The sequence below is a fragment of the Dromiciops gliroides genome, chromosome 3, assembly GCF_019393635.1.
Source record: "Dromiciops gliroides isolate mDroGli1 chromosome 3, mDroGli1.pri, whole genome shotgun sequence".
In the NCBI taxonomy this organism is placed as follows: domain Eukaryota; kingdom Metazoa; phylum Chordata; class Mammalia; order Microbiotheria; family Microbiotheriidae; genus Dromiciops; species Dromiciops gliroides.
Genome location: NC_057863.1, coordinates 669,344,925 through 669,356,867, shown reverse-complemented (window position 1 = coordinate 669,356,867; position 11,943 = coordinate 669,344,925).

The following is an 11,943-nucleotide window of genomic DNA, read 5'->3' as shown; positions in this document are numbered from 1 at the left end:
GTCAAGAAAACCCCATGGACAAGCCACAGGGTAATGAAGAGTCAGACCCAGCCAAAAAACGTGCCAGACACTGGGCTAGGCACTGAGGATAAAAATAAAAAGAAAGCCAGTGCTTCCCCTCCAGGAGTTTACAGTCTAGTGTGGGAAGACAGTACACAAAGGAAGCTGGAAATGGTGCAGCCTGCCAAAGGGTACCTGCTGCAGGGGCATGATGGTCATGGAGCTGAAACCAAGCAGAGCAGCTGATATGGTGGGGGGCGGGGGGGGGGGGAGGGAGGAATGATAGCGCCGACCTTGCAGAGGGGCTGTGAGTATCAAATGAGCCTGATAGAGTTATATGCTAGGAATTATTAGGTAGGTATCAGTGACAGAGACGACTCACTGGCTTGTCCTTTTTTATGCAGAAAGCATAGGACAGTGAAGTGAAGGTTGGATTTGAAATGAAGGGACCTGGATTCAAATTCTGACTGTCACCTTCTACCTGTAGAATCTCAGACAAATCACTTGAACTCTGGGTCTGTTTCCGCAGCTATGGACTAAATGATGTTGAAGGTCCTTGACCCTTTGATCCATCTCTCCCACATCTGGGGTGTGTGAGCTTTGCAGCTCTCAGGGAATCTAGATGGGATGGCAGATGTGAACCTGGAAGAATTGTCTTTCTTATTTCTAATCAGGGTGCATAAATCTAATTATCTTTAGGAACTGAGGTGCTATCGGACATCCCACTGTCCGCACAAGTCCTTTTTTTCTTTTTTTTTCTTTTTCGGGGCAATGGGGGTTAAGTGACTTGCCCTGGGTCATACAGCTAGTAAGTGCTAAGTGTCTGAGGTCGGATTTGAACTGAGGTCCTCCTCAATCCAGGGCTGGTGCTTTATCCACTGCACCACCTAGCTGCCCCTCGAGTCCTTTTATTCTAAATGGCTGAGCCCAGGCAAGGGGAATGGCCTTGAGGTTCCTTATTTTGGTGACTGGACAACAAAACCACTGCTTTAAGGTACTAACAGCTTTCCCTTAATATTTTACAAAGAGAGGTTGCCCTAGATTCTAGGAGAGGGAAAAAAAACCCTTCATGATTCTAATGTTAGGGAGAAGAGCTACATATGTGTACAGATACAATGGTTGTGTATATGTGCATATGCACATACATACATATGTGTGTATATATAGGTATCTATATGCAATGTCAATTTATTTACATTCACAAAAGATAGTTACAAAATAGGGAAGCAACGCATTCTTCACCCAGACATTAGGGAAATTGTGGGAGTTAGAGTGAATTCGTTTGCTCTGGAGAGGGTTTAGAAAAGGATCTCTGAGGTTCATTCTAAGGAAGATCTGGTGTGAAGCCCTGCCTCTACATGTCTATCCTGGCCACTCTCTCCAGTCCTGGCCCTGTTTCCTTCACACTGCCCCCCACACCCCCACCGCCACATTGGGCAAAGAGTAAGAGGCCTCCCAGCCTCTTACAGACCCACTCCCTTCCACCATTATTCACAACTATTCCTTCAAGGTTCACCCCACAGATTTCTCACAGTTTCTGCCCAGATCATCCTCTCTCCTTTCTCAGAGTTCACTACTTGGCTCAAAGGCTTCCTCTCCAGCCCTTATCCTTACCAAACTCTACTAGTCTTCAGTCACACTGTGACCTCTACCTCCAATCCCTCCACCCCTCTGTCCTTCCCCTGGTCATCTCCCCTGAACTAGAATTTTCTCCTCTTTTCCTCAGAGTCCTTGTTGAACTCACTGTCCTCTTCTCTCAGGTTGCTGGCCCCCTTACCATATTGGCAACTGTGCTTTGCCAAGCCTCACTGAGATGGGGTTGGGGCCTATCAAGCAATTTGGGACTATGGCCTACCAGCCAAAGGATGGACACACCTAAGGAGTAAGGGAGATTAGCCCCTTGGGCATGGCTGCTGTCTGGTCAGCACCAGGGGACAGAGATAACTCCAGAAGTCCGAACTTCCACCCCTAACTCAAGCTTTTTCCCACCCCCAAAGGAAACTTTCCATAGTCGGGTGATCACCCCATCTACCAGCTATAAAAGCGTTTGCCTTTCTTCTGTTTAAGGAGATGGGTATCTCCGAGAATCATGTCTCTGAACCGTCTCCTCGAGAGAAGTTTATGACTTCTCTCTTGGTTATTTTCTCTAGTGCCCAAGTAAAAGACTCTTTTATTCTAATTGGATTGTGTGCAAGAGGGTGTAATTCTTTAAAGAGGAATTCCTAAGGACCCCCACCACCTATTTCCCAGGTGACACTCACCATCCACCTTTGTTCCTTCCACATGTGCTGCTGAGCTATTCTGAGTCCACTACAAATTTGTCTTACATCACCTCACCTGGACCTTCACTGCGGCGAGGCAAACCTACACGCCTCCCTTATCAGTTCACTAATTTTAGTGGACTGAAAGCTCAACATTAATTAGCTGTGTGACGTGGAAGCAAAAAACAAACCAAAAAAGGAATGCCATGCTGGGACACATTAGGAGGAGCAGAGCTGCCAGGAATGTGGAAATAGCAATGCTATTGTATAAGGGCTTCTTCAGCCCTCCTCTTGGGCATTGTGTTCATTTGGTTTAAGGACTTTGAAAAGCTGGAGGGTCATGAGGAGGACAGCCAGGATGGCTAAAAATTGTGGTGAGCAAAAATGATGCTGAGGAAAAGATTTTGCTAGGCCAAGATCATTTTAATTTTAATTCACATCAAATGATCATATTTTCGTAAGTGGCACATATACTAACAAGCAAAGTGGGTCCTGCTGGCACATCAGCAATAAGCCAGGGACCTGAGGATGATTAACTTTTCAGTTAGGTTAACAGTAACTCATTATTATAAACAGGTAAACTGAGGCACGACTCCCAATCGGGTGCAAAGAAGAAAAGCCATTTTATTACGATCTTGCAAGAAAGAGCACACACTTCCAAAGAAGTTGTGCAAAGCATGCTTGTCTCAGCAAGTTTGTATAGGGTCCTAATGCAAAGATTCCCTCCCCTGTTTTGCCCATTTATCTGGCTCCTCTGGATGCACATTCTTCTCAACACTCCTAAACATATACCCTCACCCGTGGGCAGCCTCTGGATGGGGATTTCATGGTTCTCCTGTTCTCTAACTTTAGATAACTAACTGCTAGCTTAACAGGAAAAGGAGAGAATTTGGGGGAGGAGGAGAAGCTCTTGGGACTTGAACAATGTCATCTGCCCTATCTGAGAGAAACATATTCCTCTCAACTGTAACTGCTAGTTCAGCAGCAAAGGAATGGTGGGGAGGGGGAGAAGCAGCTCCCAGGACTTGAGTAATGTATTCTGCCTACCGAGGAATACACATTTAATTCTCTCACTAGTAAACTGAGTCAGTGGCCTCTCTCAATGACCAAGAATAGAGCTAGGGCCCATAGGGTCTTCTTTTTTTTTTTTTTTTTGCGGGGCAATGGGGGTTAAGTGACTTGCCCAGGGTCACACAGCTAGTAAGTGTTAAGTGTTTGAGGCCAGATTTGAACTCAGGTACTCCTGAATCCAGGGCAGGTGCTTTATCCACTGTGCCACCTAGCCGCCCCTATAGGCTCTTCTTAACTGAGGTGTCTCTTCCTTCTGGTTGGCCTGACAGTGTATTATTTGGACCTCTCCTGGCCAAGGCAAGACAGTTCCTATTACTAGACATTTTAATGGAGGTGGGTTGAGTTCTCATCTCTTCCCAATATGTCATTGTTGTGAGTACAGGATTAGTGTGAAGCTGGGGAAGGTTGGCTGGTCTTCACTGTGGCTGATTAAGTTCCTTTCCTTCACTTAAGGCAGCAAGGTGTCACAGTGGATAGACTGCTGGACCTAGAATCAGGAAGACCCATCTTCCTGAGTTAAAATCTGGCCTCAAGCATTTACTGGCTATGTGACTCTGGACAAGTCATTTAACCCTGTAAAATGAACTAGAGAAAGAAATGGCAAATCACTCCAGTCCTTTTGCCAAACCCCAAATGGGGTCACCGAGAGTCTGACACCACCGAACAAATGACACTTAAGGAATGCTAATTGCTTTATGAGTCCCAGGTGCCTCTAGCAATCTTACTTAGAAAAACAAAAACCACTTAAATCAGGTTTCTCCCAGTTTGGTCTCTCCCTTTAAAACCAAGTCAAGCTTAACTTTGATGAGGAAAAGGAAGGACTCAAGACTTGTGCCTTGGGGAGGGCCTAGCCCAAGCTGGTTAGCAAGCTGATGCACTGGGGCTGGGAGTGATCACGGTACTCTGCCACACTTTTAGTAGCTTCCTGGTGAGTTAGACCAAAGCTTCTTAAACTGTGGGTTTTGACCCCAAGTGGGATAACTGAATGTGTGGGTTGCAAAAATGTGGCAACAGTTAAAGGTTATATATGCCTATTTTGTACACCTATATACCTGGTGAGAGAAACGTGCATGTTTTGTCTTCCTCAGTATCACAAAACCCAGGAAGATAAGAATGTTGACTCAGTGAATTCATCCAGTCAGGAATTGCCCCCAAACGGACTCAAATTAGTACCCCCTAACTGCCCCTAAACCCCTACTGGGCTTGCTTGATGAGCATTCATGATCCTCATACATATTATCCAACACACCCCTGGGTGGAGAATTAACATTATAGTGAGGGGCAGCTAGGTGGTGCAGTGGATAGAGCACCGGCCCTGGATTCAGGAGGACCTGAGTTCAAATGTGGCCTCAGACACTTAACACTTACTAGCTGTGTGACCCTGGGCAAGTCACTTAACCCCAATTGCCTCACTAAAAAAAAACAAAAAACCCCAACAACAACATTATAATGAAACATTCAAGATCATAATAAATGGCCTTCCAGCTTTACACCTGATGGGATGGGGATCTTTGTCTTGACTTTCGTCTGAGACTGTTTCTCACACCTGGGGTCATGTAAAGGTTTCTTGAGCAAAAGGGAGTTATGAATGGAAAAAGTTTAGGAAGTCCTGAGTTAGATTAAGTAATGGGGTTTTGACAAAATGGGCAAAAGGACGGATTGCAGAGTAATATTATCAGATGATACAACATCATATTAATTTTCTTCAAGATGGCGAGTTCATCATAGATGAGGAGTCAGGCATTTAGCATGGGGAACAATGAAGATTGGGGGGAATAAAACAGGCAGCTTCAAGTATATGAAGGACCATCATGAGGAGGGAGTTCTATTTGTCCCCAAAGGGCAGGATGGGAGCAATGGGTCAAAGCTACAAAGAAGCTAATTTAGTCCTCACATCCACAAAAACTTAGTTTAAGCTGCCTAGACGTGAAATGAGCTACCTTAAGTGGAGGAGCTGCTTCTTTTTGGAGGTCTTCAGGCAGAGGTTGGACAACCACTGGTCAAGGAGAATGTAGCTGGGGTTCCTTTGGTGGAGGGATGGGTTCTTTCTAACTCCTGAATTCTGTGATTCTGTGACTCCTTAGTTGAGGCTCTTGTCTTTTATTTTACCAAGAAAACTAAGGCCATCTCTCAGGAGTTTTCTCTTTTTCCCACTTCTGTACTTTCAGCCTTAATTAACACTCTCTGCTTCTAACCCTAGTCTCTATTCTCTCAGAGAGAAATGTGGTTCTTGTCCTTATCAAGGCCAACCAGAACTGTGCTTTGGATCCTCTGCTCATTTCACACCTTTGACCTTCCCCTCCTATTATCCTTAATTCTAACCACTGGATCCTTCTCTAGTACTTGCCAATATGACCAAACCAATCAGCAAGCATTTATTAATCACTCACATGGGGCTTAGGATATGTCAGAAGTTTCTCCTGTGAGAAGCAAACCCAAAGATGACCAGATAACAGGACAGATATATCCAGGAATCAAGGGACTATTAAATTTTAGATTAACCAACTAAATATCAGGACAGACACACCTAAGAAGTAAGGGGAGATAAAATTCTGTAATAGGAAAATCACTTAGGTGTGGCTACTACCTGACCAGAGCTGGGAGACAGAAATAATCCCAAAGGTCAGGACCATTATTAACAAAATAATCCATTATTGGCTCTCAGGAGTATGACAGCCATCCAGGCTCCGGGGGGGCCCCCCCCGCCCCAAAAGGAACTTTCCACTTTCAGGTGGACACCCCGTCTATCCTCCATAAAAGCTTTTGCCTTTCTGGTCAAGAAGGAGGATGTTTCTAATCTACCTTCTCCTAGGGTTGAAATCCTCGATTTCCTACTCAATCACTTTCTCTAGCACCAAATAAAGGACCATTTTAGACCTAATTGGACTGTGGGTAAGAGTATAATTCTTTACTGAGAAATATCTAAGGACTCCTACCTTTTTCCTGTGACAAGCACCTGGTACTGTGCTAAGTGCAGAGATTTACCGCATTCTTTAAAAAAATATTCACTTCCTTCAGCCATTCCCTCCAATGACTGTCCTTTATTTCTTTGATGCCAAATTCTGAAAAAAGCTTCATACCCTCATTTCCTTCACTTCCTCTCCTCCCAATGACTTAACCCTTTTCAGCATCTTCCTTAGACCACTGCCAGAGTCAACAGAAATGGTTCTTTCCAAAGTTATCAAACATCTTGCAACTGCTAAACATAAACCTTTTAGCAGCCCTCATTCTCCTTGACTTCTGCAGCTTCTGACTCTGTTGAGCCTGTTCTGCTCCTAAATATCTTTCCGCTCTAGGTTTTTGTGATGCTGCTTTTTCCTGGGTCTCTGCTAACCTGACTTCTTTTCTGATTCAACAGCTGTGGGCTCTTTCCTGTCTCCTCTCCCTCTTAGTGATGTCATGGGCGCTCATGGAGTCAATGAGCATATCCATGTATGTGACTCCTTTATGTAGAGATTCTTTTTCTGGACTACATGGGTACTGTGCTCCCTTCCATTTCTTTTTTTGTTTTTGGTGAGGCAATTGGGGTTCATTGACTTGCCCAGGGTCACACAGCTAGTAAGTGTTAAGTGTCTGAGGTGGGATTTGAACTCATGTCCTCCTGAATCCAGGGTCAGTGCTCTATCCACTGCGCCACCTGGCTGCTCCCTCCCTTCCATTTCTAAAGTCCTATGCTTCTGTCTTTATGATGTGAGTTAGGAAGCCATTGATATTAGATCAAGAAAATATGTACACATTTGTAAAAATCAATAGACATAAGATATTTCATACTATTACTAGAGTGGGATTGGGAAAACAGGCAAGAGAGGAGAGATGACCAAGTTATGGAAATAGAAAGTGACAGGAATGTGCTTTGGGGGATTATGGAGTCCTCTATTTCCTGGAAACTTGCAATTTTAGCTATGTTTGACACTCTAAGCTTACATATGTCCCACCTCTGAAATTGAGGGAGCCTATGTATGCGTATTACACATATTGTAACATGCAGTCAATATGTTTTGCTGCAGGCTGCAAGCCTGGATGGGTAATATTCAGAAATGAGTGTGATATAAAAGCAAAACACATCAACTTAAAAAGAGAGGGGAGAGATTTTCTTTACTTTTATTCTAAGGTACCTCTGAGTCTGGCCTAACCATACATCAGAGTTGCACATAGTAGACCAGATGCACAGACTCCATGCAAAGACACATCAGTACACAGTAGACAAACTACATACACCTAGCACACAGTAGGCACTTAAAAATACCTGCTGACTGATTGATGGGTCACATGCAAAAACAAAAGGCACTGCTTTGCCTAGGAAAGCTGTATGTAGGATTAATGGAAGTGCAATAGAAACAGCTGGATTTGGCACCAAAGGGAAGAGTTTGAATGCTAGCTCTGCTACTTACTAACAATGTGTTGTTGGGGAAGATGCTTAACCTCTGTGGGCCTCCATTATCTCCATTAAAAAATGAAGGGGTAGGGTCTTTTAAAGATGGTGGAGGAGAGGGGGGCAGCTAGATGGCACAGTGGTCAAAGCGCTGGCCTTGGATTCAGGAGTACCTGAGTTAAAATCCAGCCTCAGACACTTGACACTTACTAGCTGTGTGACCCTGGGCAAGTCACTTAACCCCCATTGCCCCACGGAAAAAAAAAAAAAGATGGTGGAGGAGAGGCTGATTCCCACAAGCTCCCAATAAACCCATCCACTCCCTCCCAAATAATGCCATAAAAACTGCCAGAGCAGCCTAATTCACATAAGAACAGAGTGAGACTATTTTCCAGATGAAGACAGCAACCGGGATTGCCTGCTGATCAGGCTGAGAGAGGAGCTCAGTGCATGGTCCAGATCTAGCCAGGAACAGACCACGCCTCCAGCACCTCAGAGTCTTTGGTGCCAGTAGCTTGTTCTGAGGCTTGGCTCACGGACTGGTATGGGAGTGTGGTGGTTGACCAGGGTGAAGTGGCTGTGGTCTCTGCTGGAGTTGGGGCAAAGTGCCCTGGTTCTGAACCATTGGGCTGAATCAAGTGGTGGTGGCCCAGTGGGGGAGGGGCACAGGCATGCCAAGCTTCCAACCATAGAGAATCAGATTTCAATCAGACATCTGCTTCTGGGCTGAGATGAGTAACCAGAGAAAGCAATGGACTATAAAAAGCTTTTTGTGTGGCAAAGTAGACCAGAATACACCCTCGTAAGAAGATAATAACAAAGTCAAAGCTCCAATATCCAGAGCTTCCAAGAAAAATATGAATTGGTCTCAGGCCATGGAAGCACTCAAAAGGAACTTTGAAGAGAAAGTAGGAGAGATAGAAGGAAGATTTAGAGATATGGAAGAAAGAATGGAAAGAGAAATGAGAGTGATGCAGGAGAGTCATGAGAAAAAAGTCTACAGTTTGAAAAGTCAAATAGGAAAGGAGATACAAAAGTTCTCTGAAGAAAATAATTGCCTAAGAATTAGGATTGAACTAATGGGAGCTAGTGACCTTATGAGAAACCAAGACACAGTAAAGCAAATCCAAATGAATAAAAAAAATAGAGGGCAATATGAAATATCTCCTTGGAAAAACAGCTGACCTGAAAAATAGATCCAAGAGAGAGAATTTGAAAATCATTGGGCTACCTGAAAACCATGACCAAAATAAGAGTTTAGACATCATCCAAGAAAGTATCAGGGAAAATTGCCCTGATATTCTAGAAGCAGAAGGTAAAATAGAAATTAAAAGAATCCATGGATCATCTCCTGAGATCCCAAAAGGAAAACTTCCAGGAATGTTATAGCCAAATTCCAGAGATCCCAGGTCAAGGAGAAAATATTGCAAGCAGCTAGAAAACAGGAATTCAAATACTGTGGAGCTACAGTAAGGATAATAGGGGTAAGAGGAATGTACTGGAAGAAAGGGAAAGGGAGAGGTAGACTGGGGTAAAGTAGCTCACATAAAAGAAATAAGAAAAAGCTTATGGAATGGAGGGGAAGGTGGGGAAGGAGTGGGGGAATGAGTGAACCTTACTCTCATCAAAACTGGCTCAAAGAGGGAATAATATACACACTCAAGTGGGAATAGTAATATATTGTGCCCTGAGGGAAAGTAGGAGGGTAAGGAGATGGGGGGGAGGGGAGAGGCGAAGGAAGAAAGGAAATATTGGGAGAGGGGGCAGTAAAAAGCAAAACACTTTTGAGGAAGGATAGGGTGAAGGAAGATAGAAAATAGAGTAAATATCAAGGAGAAGGAATAAGATGGAGGGTAATACAGTTAGCAATAGTAACTGTGAAAGAAATGATAAGCAGGATGATATCAGAAGGATGTATGAAAAATGCAAACCATCAACAGAGAAAGAACTGATGGTATCTGAATATAGATTGAAGTATAATTATATTTGTTAGCTCCTTTCTATATTTCTAAAGGTATTTTGCCTGATGTTTTACATAACTGCACATGTATGACTTATATTGAATTTCCAGATTTCACAGGGAGGGATGAGAAGGGAGGGAAGAAGAAAATTTAGAACACAAAGTTTAAAAAAAAATCAATGTGAAAAGTAATGATTAGCAGGAGGAGTTCAGAGAAACTTGGAAGGACTTACATGAACTGATGATGACTGAAAGGAGCAGAACCAGGAGAACATTGTACACAGTAACAGCACTATCGTGTTATGAACAATGGTGATAGACTTGGCTCTTTTTAGCAATGCAATGGTCCAAAACAATTTCAAAGAACTTCATGACATCCAGAAAAAAAGAACTGTGGTTTATGAATGCAGATTGAACCATACTGTATCTAATCTTGGGCTGGTTTTTTAACTTTTTTTTTTTGAGGTTTTTCCCTTGTGCTCTGACTCTTTCACAATATGACTAATGCAGAAATATGTTTAATGTGATTGCACATATATAACCTATATTAGATTGCTTTCTGTCTTGGGGAGGAGGGAGGGAAGGAAGAGTGGGAGAAACCAAAAATCCTATGAAAACAAATGTTGAAAACTATCCTTATATGTAACTGGAAAATAATAAAATACTGAACTATTAAAAAAATAAGTAAAATGAGGGGGTAGGACTAGATGATGACAAAGATCCCATCCAATTCTAAATGTAGAACTAGAAGTGTCTAATATCACTTTTCAGTTTCTTATATGAAAATATGAGAAAGTCCAGTAGACTCACTAGGTTCAGTGAGGAAAAATAAGAATAATACAATGATTTTTCTTTTGCTTATTATCTCTGTTCCTCTAAATTTGAAGTCTTTGTCCAAAGGCCAAAAAGAGATCAGAACTATTAAATGAATGGAATCATACCAATCTTGACATTCTTTACTATAAATGAAGCTAGAATACAACAAGAGTTTCTAGCTAAATGAAAAGATGGCTCACAAGCTATTACTCAAAAGTAAAAGAGGTTGGTAGAACTGGTTTAACTGTATGCTCAGAGGTAACAACCCTCCCCCCAAAAAACTCCCCAATACCATCTTTTGGGACATTTGGTCTTTTTCTATCACAAAAACAGCACCATGGAAATAACTGTTGCTTATGCAACAACTTTTGTGAAAGATGAAGTTATCCATGGATAACTCAGTATGACTTCTATGAGAAAATAATGGGGTTCTATGAGACCCAGAGGGCATGGCCAGACCTTTCTTAAGGCCAGCCCAGAGTCAGGAGAATTTCAAAGGAAATGTAGTTGGACTTTGGACTGTGAATACAGACAATAGAAGTTACCTTACTCAAAACCACACCTTCTGACATCAGCACGTACTGCTTATGGACCACCCTCAAGTCCAGTAAACCAATAGATTTGAACGATGCTAGCCAATTAGCATTGAGCAGTGTGGAAGGGCTGCCTCTCATCCAGACCCACCGGAAGCTTCCCCTCACACACATGCTCTCACGTGTTCTCTTGGCCTGAGACTTGGAGGAGGAGGGCTGTGCCTTGCTCTCTCTTGCTCTTCTATCTTAGGTACGTAGGGCTTCTGAACTTTCTCAGCCACGTGTTCTCTCTTTACTAATATTTAATATACTTTAATAAATGCTTAATGCCACAAAATGGTGCTAAGCCTCTAATTTATAAGTAGCAACATATTAGAAACCCCAGCTGAGTTCCCTAAAACTTGGGACAATTATAGGGTAACCCCATATAATTTTGTTTGTTTGTTTGTTTTAACTGTCTTTATTGACGAAAAAAAAAATCACAGCATTTCAAATGTTATTCAAACACTAACAGTAGCAAAGGGCACCCACGAGTGACAGAGACAGTATCGCACATCTGGACTGCAGGCAACACTGGAGGGCATGGAGGTCCTGTCCCTGCTGGGGTGCTGCCCCTTTCTCTCTTTGATATATCTGGCTCCTCCTCCCCAGCACCTCAATGTCACCCCTGAGATCAGTTAAAAATGTGCAGAAACAAAGACATGTTAGAGGAGGTTTGGCCTTTCCACACCGCCCCCCCCCCCCTCCCCATTTCACTGCCATGAAAACAGATCAGGCCTTTGGGAACTTAACATAAAATGACACTGCTTCCACACCCAGGCTCAGGAAACCTCCTTATGGAGATGCTAGCCCTTTCATTGCACTGCTCCGACAATCTCATTAGCACGCAGTTGCTAAGAAGGGAATCAAAAGGCAGACAGGGTGCATCTC